At 34.9% G+C, this 19,378-nt stretch overlaps 1 pseudogene; it reads left to right on the top strand.

Moving 5' to 3' along the window:
• The first annotated feature begins 6,315 nt into the window (after positions 1-6,315).
• On the top strand, positions 6,316-17,806 carry LOC111373469 (annotated as a pseudogene).
• The last annotated feature ends 1,572 nt before the right edge of the window (positions 17,807-19,378 follow it).

The following is a 19,378-nucleotide window of genomic DNA, read 5'->3' on the forward strand; positions in this document are numbered from 1 at the left end:
GTGCAATCCAACATTTACGAAGCTTTCGGTGACTTACAATCAAGGAGCACCGATCCTTTTACACCGTTGAGATTTTCGGGACCTCAACACGACCCACAATCCAAAAATAAGAGAATTGAAATTACAAGTGAAAAACTTCTCTCTTAATAAATGATATAGATTTAGTTTGAATATAAGAGAGAAGTAGGTAAACACTTTAATTGATAGCAAAGAATGTAGCTCAAGTGTTTTGATTGAAAAACTTTAGTTGAGATAAATGATTTTTCAACTTTTGAACACTCAAAAAGCTTTTCAATAAACGAATGATTTGATCTTTAAAAGAGTGAAAAATAAGGTTGAGAGAATCAATAAAATACTTTACTTAATGCTCATGAACAATTATCTGAATAGTGAAAAGAAAGTGGTATTTATAGCTCTCAAAGATCTTCCTAACGGTCAAGAGTCTGCCCTACTGGACAAGTGTACCGGATCGTTCGGTACGTACCGGACAAGGCTACTAGCCATTGGTGAGCCAGGTGTCAGAATATTAAAAATTTTGACCGTTGGGCAAAGACCTTTACTGGATCGTTCAGTACACTACCGGACCGTCCGGTAGCTCAATTCTCAAAAATATATTTTGCCTTAAATGATTTTATTTTGAGCTCCCGAGACTTCTTTGCTAAATATTAAAATGTTATACCTTTAAATATAAATTCAAGAGTTCTAATATAATTTTCTTCAATATGCTCAATCATCAAGGTTTATGGCTTCGATCTTGATACCTCTTGACATTAGCATTTGTTTCGTTCTTCATGAGTTCATTTATCTTGTCCTATGCATGAATCTTCATTTTGATGCGATGGTCAATTTGATTTCAACTATCATGATTTAAAAGTAGGTTTGTTAGAACCAAAATTAAATCTTGTTTGTTATAATCAAAACATAGACCGAACTCAACCATGTCAACAACCCTTACGGTGAGGCAGAGACGAACATCTATCTCGATTCCTCTGTTTGACCATTCCCATCTTGCTCTTGAGACCAATCGCCCCCTTGAAACTACTACAGAAATTTATTGGCTACGCATGTTTATTCATGAACTTGGGATTGGACTATCTGCTCTTCCAGTTTTATGGTATGATAATGTTGGAGCCATAGCACTTGCATCAAATCCAGTTTTTCATGCTAGAATTATATGTGGAGGTTGATTACGATTTTGTTCAAGACAAAGTAGGAAATAAAGACATCCAAGTTAAACATGTTCCAACTCAAGACCAGGTAGTCGATGTATTCACCAAGGGCCATAGTGCAGCTCATTTCCAATTTTTATGGTACAAACTAATGGTCTTTTGTCTTCCCATCAGTTCGTAGGAAGATGATAGAGATAATTTTGCAATTGTTAGTTAATTTGTTTTGTAGCTTCAAAATTTTATCTACAACAAACTAATTTAAATTCAAATGCATCAATGCAAATGAGAGGATAATGTAACTTCTAGTTACTAGATGTATATCTTCTTAGAGGTAATTAGTTTCTAGTACTAGATATATATATGTTGAAAGCGGAACAGCTTTGAAACCCCATTGTTGGACCGAAAGGTGACGTAAAAATTGAGATTTAATGGTGTAATATGCAATATTGCAACCAATAGAACAAGATTAAAGTAAAGAAATAAAAAGAGTGTTAAGTAGATGAACCAATGTTTTATTTAATAACAATATGGAGAGAAAACAACTAGAGCAATAAAACTTTACAAATCTAGAAAAAGAGTTTAGTGTTTATAGGGGAAAATTCATCTCTAGAAGTAGAATTGTAGATGAAATAAAATGTCAAAAGTTTCCTTATTTGATCTCATCAAGTTCAACACAAATTTCAACTCCCAATAGACTTCTAAATAGAACTTTGACTAGAATTTATCAATTAATCTTGAATAGGATTCCTCAGTAGCATTCCAATTAGAATTCCTCTTGATGTACACTTCAATTAAAACTCTACAATTATTTCAACAAGGAATTCGGGTCACACCTAAGTTATAACAATCTCCACCTTGACACGAATTCCACTGCAACGAACAAAACTCCAAAATTTCTCCACTGGAAAAATAGCGAAATAAACTGAACTGTTCAACAAAACCAAAGCCTTTAGTCCACAGAAACATCTTCTTAACAAGCGATACCTGAACCCTATTCCTGGGTTCCCAAAATTCCACCTAGGAATTACTGTTAACCAAACAAGGTCGAAACACGTCTTGTAGCAGAAACTACACAAAATGCATGATCAGAAAATCCCTTACTAGAAATGTCACATTCAACGATCTCTAAAGCATTACAGACATCATCGACACCACTGTACCTATGCTCAATGGATCCAACTCTAACAATTGAACACAGTGTATTCGCTGAAATTAGTGGCAAAGCGAAATCACCAACGCCCCCCTAAGCAACGTCCTAAATCGATACAGAGCCCATCACAAGAGGTACAATATCAAACTGAATTTTCATCATGGTACTGAACCTGTCTAGATGTCTCTTAACTGATTTTGCGCTCCCCTACAAGATGTACAACTAAAACTTCTTCCCTTCCTTCAGTACAATCCAGACACCCATTCGAACTTTCAAGACTCCATCCCTACCAAAAAATCTATATCCTTTTGAATCCAGGGTACTCAGCGAGATGAGATTCCCCTTCAGATCTAGAACATGTCGAACTTGGATCATCCTATCCTGCAATCTTAATTTGACTCGACTGATTCCAGCAACCCGACAAGACTGGTTGTTTTCCATGACAACTTCACCTTACTTAACTGCCTCATATATCTGAAACAAGTCCCGATTGGAACACATATGGTGTGCATATGATGAATCAAGAATCCACTTCTCGTCAGGCTTAGACTCCATGTAAGATATTACAGTCAACATCACATCACCACCATCCGAAAAATCCTCAACTACATTGGTCTCATCCGAAGTCAATGATTGTGTCCTATGATTTGCACCTAAATTACCTTCAGTTTGCAACTTATCGCAATCCTTCCGAACATATCCTTTCCTTCTTAAGTAGAAACAATACAAATTATTGTAGTTCACCTTCAATCTAGCCCTCTATCGACCATCATGAAATACCAGAGCTTCCTCATCCTTAGATAAAACTCCAACCAGATGCTTCATCTTCTCATTTAAGTATAAAACATCATCAGCATCTTCAATGGTAAGCATATCATGACTGTACAAGATTGTGTCTCGGAATGACAAATAAAAGGTGGGCAGCAAACACAAGAGGATCAAAGCCAGATCCTCCTCATCATACTTAACCTCCAATGTCTCTAAATCTACGACGATTTCCTTGAACACAGCAAGGTGGTCTTCTAGCGGCCATCCTTCAGCCAGGCGATGGGAATACAACCTTTGCTTAAGATGCATTGCTCTGAAGACTTTTCGTCATGTACAACTGCTTCAGTTTTAACCACAAAGTCGCCGCTATCTTCTCCTTCAAGACGTCCTGCAGAATGTTATTGGAGAGGTGAAGATGAATCTGTGATAGAGCCTTCATATCCTTCTGTTGCTTCTCCTCTGTTGTCTAATCACCTGGCATCTTAACAAAACCTAACAACGCGTCGTCTAAATCCATCTGCGCCAAAATAATCCTTATCTTTGCTTAATATAGTGAAAATCTTGTATTGCGATTCAGCAATGAAATATCATGTTTCAAAATAGCTATCTTTGAAAAATTCTTGATTAAATCATGAAAAACTTGCAGCCCAACTCTGATACCACTTGTTGAAGTCGGAACAACTCTGAAACCACCTTGTTGGATTGGTAGGCGATGCAAGAATTGAGATATAATTGTGTAATATGAAATATGTAAGATCACAACCAATAGAACAAGAATAAAGTAAAGAAACAAAAAGAGAGTTAAGTAGATGAACCGATGTTTTATTCAATAACAATATGAAGAGAATACAACTACAGCAATAAAGCTTCATAGAACTTTAAAAAAAATAGTCTAGTATTTATAGGAAAAAATAATCCCCAGAAGTAGAGTTGTAGATGAAATAAAATGTCAAAAGTTTCCTTATTTGATCTCATCAAGTCCAATACATATTCCAACTTTCAATATGCTGACAAATAAAACCTTAACTAGATTTTGTCAATTACACTAGAGTAGGATTTCTCAATAGCATTCCAATTAGAATTCCTCTTGATGTGTACTTCAGTTAGAACTCTACAATTATTTCAACAAGAAATTCGGATCACACCCAAATTCTAACGATATCTTCTTAGTGGATAATTAGATTCTAGTTATTGGATGTATTTCTTCTTATTTCTCTCCTTAGAACTCTTTAATCTTGTTATTTCTTCCTTTATAAATAAAAATGTAATACACAGTCTTGGTAATCAAGCCAAGCTATTCAAGTCACAAGTTGTTCTTTTATATATACTTACTATTTTATTCTTTCATTGCTTGTATTCACTCTTCAGGCTTTTATTTTGCCTATATGTGGTGGCTATGACTTGCAAATATGTATGTATTTAAAATTTATTGTCCTTCGAATAGAACAATTCATAAGTGAGAGATGGGAAGTCAAGATGGGTGGGGAAGCAAAGAAGTACGGTTGAGGTATAGTAGTGCACAGAGCTATTTCAACTAGGCCTAGGGTCCTGTACCTTGTGTTTAGACCCCAAATGGCTAAACACAGCATTTGTTTGTATTGCAAAGCTGAAACATTTGGCATGTTTGGTGGCTTATTGTTAAGAAATTGTTGGAAAATATTCAAAAATAAAAATACTTTGAATGAAAATGTAACAATGATTCAAAGGTTTTAAGTCTATCACTCATCTTGGACAATGGTGGAGGACGAATCTTTTTGAAGGAAACTGTATACAACACTAGCCTTGATTCCTTTCAATATTATTAACAACCAGATTTCCTCTCTTTTATTATTACTTTGTTTATTATAACATTTCTTTCCATTAATATATAATTCCATTAGTATTCCTAATTTCCTTTTGTATTTTCCTAACAGAAATAAGCTCACCTAAATAGGAAGATAATAAGCTTTAGAAGTGTTACTTGCCTGGTAGAATTAACAAGGTTTGATACATTGACAATAGTTCCTGGTAATTGGATTCGTGTAGAATATCTCAGAAAAGAATTTCAAATAAAAATGTTGGCTTGCCATCTTGCTGATAACACAAATTTCAATAATGTGCATAGGCTTTTGCCAGATGTTGCAAAATATTGGGGCAGTGAAGTAGACAAGCTTGTGAGCTTATAACCATTCGAATGGCAATAGAGTTTGAATCTTTCAACATTTTAGTAGTTGATTCCTTTAAAGATAACTCATCCTCAATTTTTTTTTTCATGTCCCATGTTCGACAAAACTAGCTGAAGACAAGTACTACGAAGCAGGTTTCTTGTAGTAATGACACACATACTGGAACATGTAGCCCAGACATATAATCTTCAATATATATATATAGGAAACGCTATTGGAAAACTTTAATTTTATCTATTTTTTTAGGAAACGATTTGTACATTGAATGCCCACATTTATGCTTAAACTCGTTTACCATTTTCCATCAGCATTCCCTACCATAGAATTCAGCATTCGAGGTTAAACCGATGGATTCTATGAGGAAAGTGGCGCAATTATAGGCAGTCTGATGGTAAGATCGACGATTACACTAATGAACAAGTAAGCATGACCAAGCACTTGCAAATAGCATATTGTTTTGCTAATCTTAATAAAATGCAACTTTTGTTTTAGTAAAAAGCTAAAATAAATGTTACTTTGCCCTTGTTAGATTCGGATTAAACTTTGAATTTTAGTAAATTTTGATAGAAGTTGATGAAATATGGTAGAAAAGTTATGGGACCCATAAAATATGTGGTCAAAATTAATTATTGATTTTGACTTAGATTAAAATATAAATTTTAATAGGCACCGGATTAGGGCTTTATTTTCGGCATGTTTGGATAGACCAATTGTTTATAGTCATTTAGAGCTAGTTTGATATAGAGTTTTTAAAAAATTATTATTTTTTTTTTGAAATCATTTGCAACTACATGTTCAATGTGACATTCTTACTTTTTAATTACAAATTCTATAAAAAAAAATATATATTATTTTTTCCATTTAAAAATACCTCCCAAACAAGCCCTTAATTTTAGTGACTAAATAGCTAAAAGATACACTTCAAGGTTGAAATTGAAATTTCACTTGAACTTCAAGGATTATTTGTTAATTAACTCTTATGAGCCAAACGTAGGCTAGACGCCTAGATCTACACATTTTCTTTTTTTAGAAAAAAAAAAGTATCAACCGTACCTATGTTTTGTTGTCTGCATCTGGAAATTAAAACACTGAAGCAACAGCATCCAAACAAATTGCAATATAGAAAATTAATTGAAGCGGCCGGGTATGTCGGCGGTGAAACACCTAGAGCCACCGTCCTCCGCCGCGGTCTGCACTCTCCAAGGCTCTCTCCTCACGCTTGCCATCCAAACGCTACTCTTCTTCACTTACCTCTCACTTAAATCCCTCCACACCTCTTCTCTCCAACCTTCCACTTCCACACCCACACCCACACCCACACCCCACACCGTACAAGTTTCTCAGCCTCAGGTATAATCAATTCTTCCCTTTTCGTTTCGAATGCTAACTTAATTCCTAATTGTTTTCTCTTTGTGTTTCTTCTGATTTGAAGGCAACAACGACAAGCGATGAGGAGGGTTTTGATGATGCGCTGTATCATTCGCCGAAGATTTTCAAATTGAACTACGAGGAAATGTAAAGGAGATTGAAGGTGTGTATACATCCGGACGGGGATCCGAGCGCTTATTACCAGACTCCAAGGAAGCTGACAGGAAAATACGCTAGCGAGGGCTACTTCTTTCAAAATCTTAGGGAGAGTAAGTATGTTACAGACGATCCGGATCAGGCAGATTTGTTCGTCCTTCCTATCTCTTGTCATAAGATGCGAGGCAAGATAAACCCGCTTAATTTGATGGAGTTTGTGTTTCTTTTAGTTCGTGGAAAGGGACTTTAATGTTGATGCTTATTGATGCAGACGTGCCAATATGTATGATGGTATTAATTTTTAATACGGCCTCTGACTGGTTCAGCTAAAAAAGATGATTACATTCTAATTCAATTTCAACAATTATTTTTAATCACGCATTTTATGGACCCGCAACTTTTCAACCACATGTTCCATCAACTTTTATCAAATTCTATGAAAATTTGACCTTGATCTAAACCAAACAGGGGCATGGTTTGCTGTGAATTTGTTAAATTTTGTCTGTCTGCTCAAAAGATTAATTTTTCAACCTTATTGACATGTAAAGTATTGCATAATGGGTTTTACAATTATTTAGATATATGTAAATTCCCTTCTAGTATTAGATGATTATTAATTGTTTATGCATATCTGCATAGTGAGACAATTCTTAGTCACCCTTTACGGTTCTGTGTATGACTGATAATGAAATTTGAAGATTAGGTGTATTATATTATTAATGAACGTATTGCATTTCAAGGCCTAAGTGGAACTAGATGCTTCATCCTTGAATAATTTCAAAGTCCGTTATGCATTGCTTATTCTATTTTTTTGGTCCCCTCCCATCATTCCTTAATTCCCTATGCTCTCAACACTTCCACGATGCATATAGGAATTCACATGTATGGACCTGTACACCCATAGTTTTCTCTTCACACGTCTTTGTTGATTGCCTGATCTGGAAAATTTGCTATGGGTTTTAATTTTTTTCTAAAAAATTATGACGACCTCTATGCTGAACATTTTACCATGCAAGTTATTGATTTATTGGGAATCAGTGAAATTTCTGAACGAATATGGAGTGTTTAGAAAGTGAGGTAATGCAGTACTAGTGGTACATAATTGAGGGAAAAGAATGAGGCAATTGTTGATGAAGGTTTTAGAGAGAGAGAGAGCCGTTGCATGATTGTCTTTGTGAGGTGGTATTCAATGGTATTGCAAGCAGCATGGGGATGATTGGGGTTGTATTTTCGTTTTTATAAATTGTACCTTGTTCATGGAACAAAGAGGTACAGCTCATGTAGATGGAAGTGAAAATGATTGCAGACTCAATGTGTCTGATGCATTGCATGAGCATTAACCTGGGTCTTGCATCTTCTAAAAGTTTGCTGATTAAATTTATTGGATTTTTCTGATACTAATGGTGTAAATGGTCTTAGCCCTGTAATATTGTTGTTATATTTGCACCATAGTTTGAGCCATTCCATTCTGCTAAATGATTCTCTTATCATAACGTGCAGGGGATATCATATGAGAACATGACTGTAATTGTACAGAACTATGTGGAGAGCTTGATGTCCAAGTATCCTTATTGGAATAGAACTCTGGGTGCAGATCACTTTTTTGTTACTTGCCATGATGTTGGTGTGAGGGCCACTGAAGGACTTCCATTTCTCATAAAGAATTCAATTCGTGTCGTTTGCTTTCCGAGCTATGATGTTGGATTTATACCACACAAAGATGTTTCCCTCCCACATGTTCTGCAGCCCTTTGCCCTTCTAGCTGGAGGAAATGATGTGGGAAACAGGTATGTCCTGTGATATGTAACCTCTTGAGGCTTGAATAATATGTGATGTATATTCTTCCTTATGGTATTCATCCCGTTTTTATGTGCTCTTTTTCGTTTGTTGGTTGTGATGCGGACATCCATTTATTATTTATTTTTTATTTGGACTATTAGTTATATTTTATTTGGACTATTGTTTATGTTTTCGTTATTGGACTTGTTTAGTGGGTTTGGCCCAAACCCTTCTCTTTAGGGTTTGTGTTCTGCTATTTATTTCTGTTTTGTTTCTCATTTGAGACAATTAATGATGAATTAGAATTGAAATATTGTTTGGCTTGCAGCCGTTTTCTCCCTCCCCTTTCTTCCCCTGGTTTCTTCTCCTCTTCTCCCTTCTCTCTGTTTCTCCTCCCCGTTCCTTCTTCTTTCTTTATTATTCATCCTACATCAAAGTGGTATCAGAGCTAAATCTTGGGTATTTTTCTCTTCTAATTCAAAATTTTCTTCTTTCCCTTTTTCGAAAACTTGTTGAACAGCAGAAACGAAAAGGATTTGTTGGAAGATAGCAGTTTTCCTTCCTAGGTTAAAAAAAAAAAAAAAAAAATTATTTTTCATTGGGGTACTGTTACGCCCAGAATTTCAGTTTTGCAATCTGTCAATTTCCCAACAAAAAAAAAAAAAAAAATGTTCTTTTCCCAAAAAAAAAAAAAAAAAAACTGTTCCCGGGTACTGTTCATCCGCGGGAAAAAAAATCCGAGTTGTTATGTTACTGCTGCTACTTCCTGCAAACCCTAATCCATACACACAATCAATTATTAATCCAAACAGTCCATTATAACACCCAGTCAAATATTCTAGTCTCCAAATCATTTAACCCGTTACTCAGAATCAATCTACATCCACATAATCATAAGTAGCCCAAGTCCTAGAGGCCATTATCCACATCTCATATTCAGCCCAATAAGGCCATTACATCAACCCAATTATCCAATCTGGCCAATAACCCAATCCTCAGCCCATTTATCACATATTTAGCCCAACTAACCCAGCCTACTCTCTACGACCCAAGTCTACTCTCCAAACACTAACCCAAACTGGCCCATCTCTATAACAGGATCTAAACCCCTTCCCATTTGGCCCAGTCCCAAATATCCGACCAAGCCCGATTATAACCAATCAATTAACATCAAATACCTCACAGTTTCACCCGATTCCTCTCTCACAACCACTCTCTTGCTGCCATCGCCTCTAATCACCATCACGCTATCACTTCATTATCTATTGTACCCAGGCATCTAGAACACTACCGCTTCATCGCCGTAGGCCGCCACCACCACCAACCCAAGATCATACACTTCCACACAGTTACCACACTCATATATTTCCTCGTCCATCTCAACAATCTAAAAGCCACAGTCACCACACTCAGTTTTACGTCCACACCAGAGGTTAAAACCATTGGACACGAAGGGAAGAACAGAAGCATAGTTGGGGCTCATAAGTTGGCAATTCAAATCAAGCGGCATACAAATAATCAAAACTAAACTACAGGGAGTTGCTATCTCCTAATTCTCATTGGTTTATACTGCTGTTTTTTTTTTAAAAGTGCATCACTTAGATTCTTTGTGTTGCTGTTACTATCACAACTTTGGCCTCAAACTTCACTTGACTGGAATCACTCATTGAATTGACTTGCCATTGTTGCCCCATTTATATCACTGAATTGATGTGCCATTGTTACCTCTTTTATCTACCTGATTGAAAATCTTGACAATACCATTTGATCTTAACAAGCATTGGACCCTTGCTTTATTATTTACAAGCATCAGCACTATTAACTTGCATTTTTGGAAGGGAAGAAAAGAGAGAGAGAGAATTTCAAATTGATGTTTTAATCGTTGGTCCTTGATGCATATTGATCTCTCTATTGCATTTCATTTAGGTAGTATTGCTTTGCATATAGTTACATATTGGTCATCTTGTCACTTCTAGCTCTAGTACCTTAAACATGAACCCCTCACAATTCGATGCACTCACCCGACAAATAGCGGCTATTCAAATTCAAATGACCGCTACTCTTGAAGAGAATAAGGCCCTATCTGTTAGTTCGAAAAATTTTAAACACATCCCTCATTTGATTGATGTTAATAATTTTAAGGTGTCCCATAATAGACAACATCGTGGACAAGGTAATCAAAAATACTTTCGACCCGATTGTAAGGATAGGGATCAGATTCGTGAGCGAGAACGAGATAATTTTGGAATTCTTACTCAATGGAATGCCCTTAAACAAGGAAATCAATTAGTGACTGAGTATATCGCGCAATTTGAGGAATTTCGAATCAAATGTCATTTAATTGAGGATGAGAGCACGACTTTGAGTAGGTTTAGCCAAGGTCTGAGAGATGATCTTAAGCACGAGCTTTTCCTTCGAGGTGTCACTACTCTTGATCACGCTTACTCTTTAGCTCGAGATTATGAGTTGATTATTAGTACTCCATATGAAAAGCGTGGTCATCGTCGCTCACCCATCTCATTAGCGTCACATCATCATAAGTCTATCATAAAACCGTTTCCGTCTAATGTTCCTCCTATTTGGAAAAATAATTGTAAAGGTCGTGATAGTCCACAATCTCCTTTTCCATGTAGAAAGCATATTGACAATCATCCTTCGGTGTCATTGGCTCCAATTCCTCTCGTTAAGTCCCTTCTAGGGCCTCCCCCATCTGATGTTCCTCCAATTTTGAAAAATAAGGGTAAAATTTTTTATAATCATCATTTGGCTTCATTGGCTCCACCTCCTCCCGTTAAGTCCCTTCTAGGACCTCCCCCTTCTAATGGTTCTCCAATCTTGGAAAATCAGGGTAGAATTTCTAAAACTCCAAGGTCTTCTTCTCACTTGTTGTGCGTCAACTGTAAAGACTTTGGCCACATTTCTTCCAAATGTACTAATCGAACCTTAGTCATGGAAGAACGAAAGAATGTAATAGATATGCCATTAGAAGATCTAGTCTATGAACCTAAACTTGAAGATTTTGATGACTTGGATAATAGTGAGGACACTTCTTTAGGTGGACTCCAGACTCTTCCCGAGACTTTAGATACTATACCCCTTGTTTCTGACAACTATCGGTCACATGTTATATGTCATATCCTTGCACAACTCAAAGAGCCTGATGATTTCACTGGCCACCCTTGGAGAATCTAGTCGCCTGTGGTTAGCATTAAATCAACATTCCCCATTACTGACCAACTTCAAACTGATGGTCAAAATGAAATTGTTAACCAAAGTCCTGGCAATTTATTCAAGTCTCTAGTCCAGAAAAATCTTAGAAATTGGGACTTGATTCCCCACTTGATTCCCCCAACTGTTCAAATTGCGTATAACAATTCTGTAAATTGGTCTCTAGGTTTGAATCCATTTGAAGCTGTTCATAGTTATAAGTCTAGGCGGCTGTTAGACCTTATTTTCATGTCCCCACATGCTAGTGTGTCGATATCAGTTGAAGCATTTGTGCATCATCTTCATGACTTGCATATTAAGATCAATAAACAACTTCACGCAAGTAATGCATTATATAAACTTCAAACTGATTTACATAAACAATATTTTCAATTTCATATTGGGGATTATGTTATATTGCAATCCAGTAGTGCTGGTCCTTTTAAAGTTTTAAAGCATGTTGGTCCATACGCACATGTCATTAATTTTTCATCACATTTTGGTCACCACTCTACTTTACATATTGAAGACTTAGTTACTTACAAAAGCCTTTTTAATTTCCTTGATGATCCTTTTCTACTTCTTTATGTGGATCCCCAACCTAAAGATATTACAATTTTCACTCCAATAACACATGTCACAGCACACAAAGATGTAATTGATGCTATTTTAGATAAACATGTTCTGATTTTGGGGATGAGTGGCATGAATTTTTACTATTGGGAGTTCAGTATCGGTATGTGATTACAAAGAAAGATCGTTCTCCTTGGTTGGATCATATCCTTAAGGATAAGCTACAACTATCCTTGTTATCATTTGTGGAGTTTCGGTATTTGGTCATCGAGAAAGATCGTCCCCCGTGGCATGACTTGGAGCCTTTCGCATCAGATTCAGTGCAACATTCTGCTTTATCTACTCGACGGGGTCGAGTTTTCTCCCACCCCGGGAGAGTTGATGCGGACATCCATTTATTATTTATTTTTTATTTGGACTATTAATTATATTTTATTTGGACTATTGTTTATGTTTTCGTTGTTGGGCTTATTTAGTGGGTTTGGTCCAAACCCTTCTCTTTAGGGTTTGTGTTCTGCTATTTGTTTCTGTTTTGTTTCTCATTTGAGACAGTTGATGATAAATTATAATTGAAATATTGTTTGGCTTGCAGCCGTTTTCTCCCTCCCCTCTCTTCCCCTGGTTTCTTCTCCTCTTCTCCCTTCTCTCTGTTTCTCCTCCCCGTTCCTTTTCTTTCTTTATTATTCATCCTACATCAAGTTGCCTTTTCGCTGATCTGAAAGTTGCAATTTTTCAAACATCCTCACTCTCACCATGAGAATGGACTAATTATGTATTAAACATCTTCTGCAGTTCCTATGCAATGACATAGAAAGACGTTCCCCCAACCCCCCCCCCCCCCCCGGCCCCCCCCCCCCCCCCCCCACCCTGGTGTGTTATACTTTAAGCTTAATATTCTAAGTATGTGTGTGTTTGAAAGTGTTGGTGTGTTATACTTTAAGCTTCTTTCTTCGTGTATGTGTGTGTTTGAAAGTGTTGGTGTGTTATACTTTAAGCTTAATATTCTAAGTATGTGTTTGTTTGAAAGTGTTGGTGTGTTATACTTTAAGCTTAATATTCTAACTACTGAATTATACTGCATCAAATTATAATATTCAACTACGCATCTGTGCTCAATCTTGAGGAGAAATGTTTTTGGGTGTGCATGTAAAAAAAATCAGCAAATTGTTTATCTAGAGAACTTTCTCTGCATTGTTGTATCTCTAAATGACCTAATATCACAATTAATCATTTTTTGGAGAGCTTTCTTAATTTTATTGGGGTGCGAAAGAAGTAATTCATTTTAAGTTGCAGGTTAAGCATTTTCATGTTCATCTATGAAAATCTTGGTGAAAAATTTTTTTGGTTCAATGCATCGTGCCTCTCACCCTAATTAAAATGGCTGAGTGGTTTCAGTTTCTTTGTTGTTGGGCCTGGGAAAATAGTGGACCCAAAATCTGTAATTTAAATGGTGAGGAGCAAGGAGCATCAGATGGAATCCATTTTACCTGGCTTCACCTGTGAATAAATGTGGTTTGCTTGTTAGAGTGAAGAATGATTTACCTATTTATATGAACAATACAAGAATTTCTAAAGTAAATCATAATTCATATACTATGGAAGCTTTTGTCTATATCATCTATGTTAATAGTTGAAGTCACAACGTTGGCAGACATTCATTTGTTTGTCGGTTAACTGTTTATATTTTTTATTGAAGAAAATTTTGGTAAAAACATGCAGAAGTTTTCCTGAATGCTCTTATACTTGATTTTCTTTTCTGGCAAACCAAGGAAATCGAGCATTTACAGTGAATTTGTTAATTCACTGCAAGTTCTGTGGTTTATGGTTTTGCTTTTGTTTATGTTTTTGTTACATAAATTTCACTGAGTTAATTTCTCTTTTGTGTGCACTTAATATTGTGCATGTACCTTTTTTTGCTCTTCCTTCTATACTAATGTCCTATACTTTGTGTATTCTTGACTTGTTAATCCAGTACTGTTGATGTAGCGTGTACTTCTCCTATTGTGTTGCCCGTTATACTTGGTTGAAAAAGAAACACGAGTGTTCTTTAAAATATTTACTTTCTTAAAGTTAAATAAACATGCAGGACAACTCTTGGTTTCTGGGCTGGGCATAGAAACTCTAAAATTCGGGTTATCCTGGCACGTGTATGGGAGAATGACACAGAACTTGATGTTTCAAACAACAGAATAAACAGGGCAACTGGACATCTAGTGTATCAGAAGAGATTTTACAGGACTAAGTTCTGCATTTGCCCTGGTGGCTCCCAGGTTAACTGTGCTCGTATAGCAGATTCCATACATTACGGGTGCATCCCTGGTGAGAGTTTTAACTCTTTTAGATGCCTGGTTTTATAAATTTGTCTTTTTCGATTTATAATTTTTTCATCTTCCATGCACGATAAAGACACTGAATGAAGAGCACTAGAACTTTTTCCCACTGAACAAGATGAGGGTTATGCTGTCTTTCACCAGTAGTGGAACATAACACGCAAGACCTACATAATGATACCATTTGCTCTCCAGGATTTCCTTGTTAATAGGATTTCTTCACCTATAATGGTGCTAGAAGAAGTTGTAAGTCTTCTAGTGACAACTGGTTGCTCATTGTGCTTGCTAAGTCGTATACATATCCATGACCAAGACAATATTCTTGTCCAGGGTGATTTGATAAATTAAGATTTCAGCACAATTTACTTAAGGTCACTCTCTGACTTCTATAAAGGGCGCACAAAGCTTAAACTCATTTGAAAGATGAAAGTGCTTGATCCTGAAAAGTGTAATTACAATGATTAGGAATTTATATCTAAATGAATGACAAATGAATAAAGATTATGAATATAAAATGATAATTTTCTAAATTTTGTAGAACTAGATTTTATTAAATCGCTGCTCTCAATGGCATTTGTGTATACTGTGATGAAAAGAAATTGTAAGCCTTGTGACACCTTTAAATTGTAATATTCTTAAATGACAATGGCATTTAATGCTGAATTAATGTTTAATAGTACTAGATCTTGAAACAAATTAACCTTTTTTACTCCCATATGAGCATTTACTACTCTTTAGATCAATGCATGTCTTGTTTACTTAAAATGCATTATACCGTTCACACGCTTCCTGAGCATATGAGAACTCAGGAGACCACTCTGCAATTGTATTTGGGTTTTCATTGTGTCTTGCTGTTTATTATTTAAGAATTACTTGGGGCTGGTTTGGTAAGAGGGATGGAAAGTGTGGAGGATAATGAAAGTAGAAAGATGCAAGTTCTATCTGTGAAACAGAGACGATATTTTTCTCATATTATGTCCAGTTGACATTCTGTGGTAGATCTTGAAGTTACTTGCATAATAGAGATGTGAACAATGAGTGGGAAGTTGGCCATGTGTCTTTTTTGGTCTCAGAATAGCACTTACACTGTTATCATGTGAAAGACAATTTCATTTTAAGGCATTTCTGTGATAAACAGTCTTGTTTCAGTTTTATGGTCTCCGTCTTTCCAGTTGTTAAACACAATAATTTTGGTGGATAGGATGGTATTTTCAGTAGTCAAAATCAGAAGTGGGCAATTTTGTCATCAGTTTTTCTTCTCCTTCTTCCCCTCCTCCTTTTTTATTTTTTTTTTTATTTTTTTATTTTTTGGAATGAAGAAAGAATAGGCTGTGTTTGTCATAGTGAATTGAGCAAGCCTCTTTGCTTTTACCCTTTTCTTCTTCGCTTTCAGCCAATCCTGGCAGGGCAGATTTTTACCAAGCTTTTCCGTTAGTCTAAATTTTCTGTCCAATCCATCAAGTGAACGTCTTTCCGTCCATTTTGAATCTATTGTCCTTTCTGTGCGTATGAAGCACAACTCGTACTCGCCAAAGAATCTTTATTTGGATTTTTTCCCAAGTTGTTGGATATTTTATTTTTTTAGTTATTAGTTTTAAGTACTCAATTAAATTAAGGCCTTAAAAAAATTATACTTCCTTCCCACCCCCCTCCGCTTATGTTTTAAATTTCTCAGAATAATCCATCTTTCTGGATTTCATGCATTTAGACGTTTATTCATTTTTCTCCATGACTCAAATCTAATTATTTGATTAATTTTCAAATCTAATAATTTGATTAATTTTTTTGATATATATATATATTTTTTTGGATGTTTGCTTGCAGTGGTACTCTAATTTTTATGATCTGCCATTTAATGACATTCTAAATTGGCATAAATTTTCGGTCATACTAAAGGAGAAAGATGTCTACCAGCTCAAGCAAACTCTTAAGAACATTACACAAGAAGAATTTGTAAAATTGCACAACAATTTGGTAGAGGTAAATATCTTTATATGAGTATTAGAACCCATATATTATGTGTTGTTTTCACTTTTTCCTGAACCATAATTCTCTAATATGTTTAGGCCATCTCCAACCCAGCACCAAATTTTGCACCATTTTGCACCAAATTTTGCACCAAATCTTACACCAAACTAAAATTCATCTCCAACCATTACACCAAAAATTACACCAAATGAACAGTATTTAACCATTTTCTTCCCTTTTTTTATTCTTTATAATCTACTTATTTGAAATATTATTTATTTAATTATTTCAGAAATACATAAATTACTAAATAAATAAATAATTAATCGTGTTTGATGTATTTTAAATTATTTTCGTCTTTTAATTAATTAATTAATTATTATGTCTTACATTTAAAATTTATTTTAAACACAAATAATTATTAATATTAATAAAAATAATAATAATTTATTGTATTAAAAAATATATAGCACAAATTACATAAATACCCTCAACAAATTTATTTAGGAAATGTAAAATAAGGGCAAAATTGGCATTTTACACTTGCACCATTTTGGTGCAAAATGGTGCAAAATGGTGCAAAGTTTGGTGTTGGGTTGGAGCAATTTTGCACCAAAAAATGGTGCAAAATGGTGCAATGGTGTTGTGGTTGGAGATGGCCTTACGGTAATGGCAACAATCATTGCATTTGCATATATATTGTAAATTTATTTTCACACAATGCGACTTTTTTCTGATTATCTCGATAAGAAAGTATTTGGTTCAGTTAAGCAAGAATTTTCCCTTGCAGATGACAATTTCTAATGATGCTCTCATTTCAGGTCCAGAAGCACTTCCAACGGAACTCACCTCCCATAAAACATGATGGTTTTTCATATGGTGATGTATGTTGCGCCATCACGTAATCAAGTAAACTTTTACTTCATCAGATACTAGAACTATCTGTTTCCTATTTCTTTTCCAACACATTTTAAAAGTTGAAATAGAAAGCAGGAGCTATAGGACATTACAGCTCATCTATTGTTTGTATTAGTCAAGAGTTCTTTTGTATCTATTGATGAATTTTGGCTGATACAAGTGAAAGGTGAAAAGGGCCAAGTTTCGTGTTTCACATATTTGCCTAATTCTTGGCTGACACAATTGAAAGGTGAAAAGGGCCGAGTTTCGTGGTTCGCATATTTGCCTAATTCTATTTACAATGAAGATAAGGCTGGGATGGTCCGTCTGAGGATAAAATGCATTAAAACGTGTTTGGTATGTTTGTATTATGGTGTTGCTGTTCTTGTTGATATAATAGAATCGATTCATGGTACTAGATGTTGAAAGGTCTGGTATGAAATTTTGTCCCTAATTGATTTGGGTAAAATTAGATTTTTTGTAAATTTTGATAAAAGGTTAGTGAAATTATGGTCAAAAAGTTGATAAAGGTTATTGATTTCATTAAAGAAAATGTTTGTTTCTACACGACTATTTGCCGAATCTTTTACAGATTAATGAGGTGTCAAAAAGAAAATAGGGAATATTAGTTATTTTTATTTGATTGATGAGATTTTGACTTAATTAAATTTTGCCAAATCATTTGTTGGTAAACTAATCTATAAGTTTTAATGTATATGTAGCAAAACCATTTTCTTAGATATGAGATTGAAAATAAATAAATAAATAAATTTGAGTTCTAAGAAATAGGGCCAAATAGGGACTTCATTTAATGGCTTCAAAGTCCACACAAAGTTTTGAAGGACTCACTTATATGTGCATGTGCAAGTATCCTGATAGTGCCGTCACTATGGTCAATCAAAACAATATATTAGCAAAAAGAGGAAAAATTAATGTGAACAATACCAATAATAGCGGGGTATGACACAGTATTTTAGTTTCTAAACGGTCTCTCTCGAGCATCGACGCAGGACTTTGGTTTAACAAAGATCGTCATAACTTTATATCGAACTTTATAATCAGTAGTGTCATTTTTATGATGCAAATAATCTTCAAAAAGGCAACTAAAAAGCATACTTATGATACTATTCAAATCATATTCTTACTATTTATCTTAAGATTATTACAGTCGCCTAAAAATTAAAGAAGAACGAGGAAAAGCTTAGAAACTAATGGAGATAAGAAATAGACTTCTTAAAATTAATAAATGGGAACTTAAACAAAATAAATAAATAAATAAAATAGTGCATAGATGCACATATGTGAAGAAGGTGGTTTTGGCTTGGACATCATCAATACTTGGGGGACATAATTTTCCAAAATAAATAGAGTAAAAATAACAAAAAAAAATAAATGAATGAAAAGCCAATTGTCACATTTATATTTTCTCTAGTGAAAATCTTAACACTTGGTTGCTTTAGTTAAAAAAGTTGACAAAAAATTTAAGTTAAAATAAATAATTAATTTTAATCAGCCATTAATAAGAAGCACAATTTTTATCAATTTTTATCAAAATTTATTAAAAATCTATCTTTAGCAGAATCAAACAGGGACTTTTTACTTTGAGCAAAAGATCTTTTGTTTTTTTCACCGCCTTGTTGCCGGCTGTATATGATGTGGCCGGATGGGATTCTTATTGAGCTTTGGATTGTACGATAAGCAACAGCATTTCTCATTCTTCAAGGCAATTTATTTTCAATATTTACTTATTTCTAATAAGTCATAATTTGTTTAAAAGACGAATATATTGATTGGATTTTTCTCCTCTGTTATTTATATTTCATTAAATTTAAAATTTTACTTATTTTT

Source organism: Olea europaea, unplaced genomic scaffold (genome assembly GCF_002742605.1).
Source record: "Olea europaea var. sylvestris unplaced genomic scaffold, O_europaea_v1 scaffold1135, whole genome shotgun sequence".
In the NCBI taxonomy this organism is placed as follows: Eukaryota; Viridiplantae; Streptophyta; class Magnoliopsida; order Lamiales; family Oleaceae; genus Olea; species Olea europaea.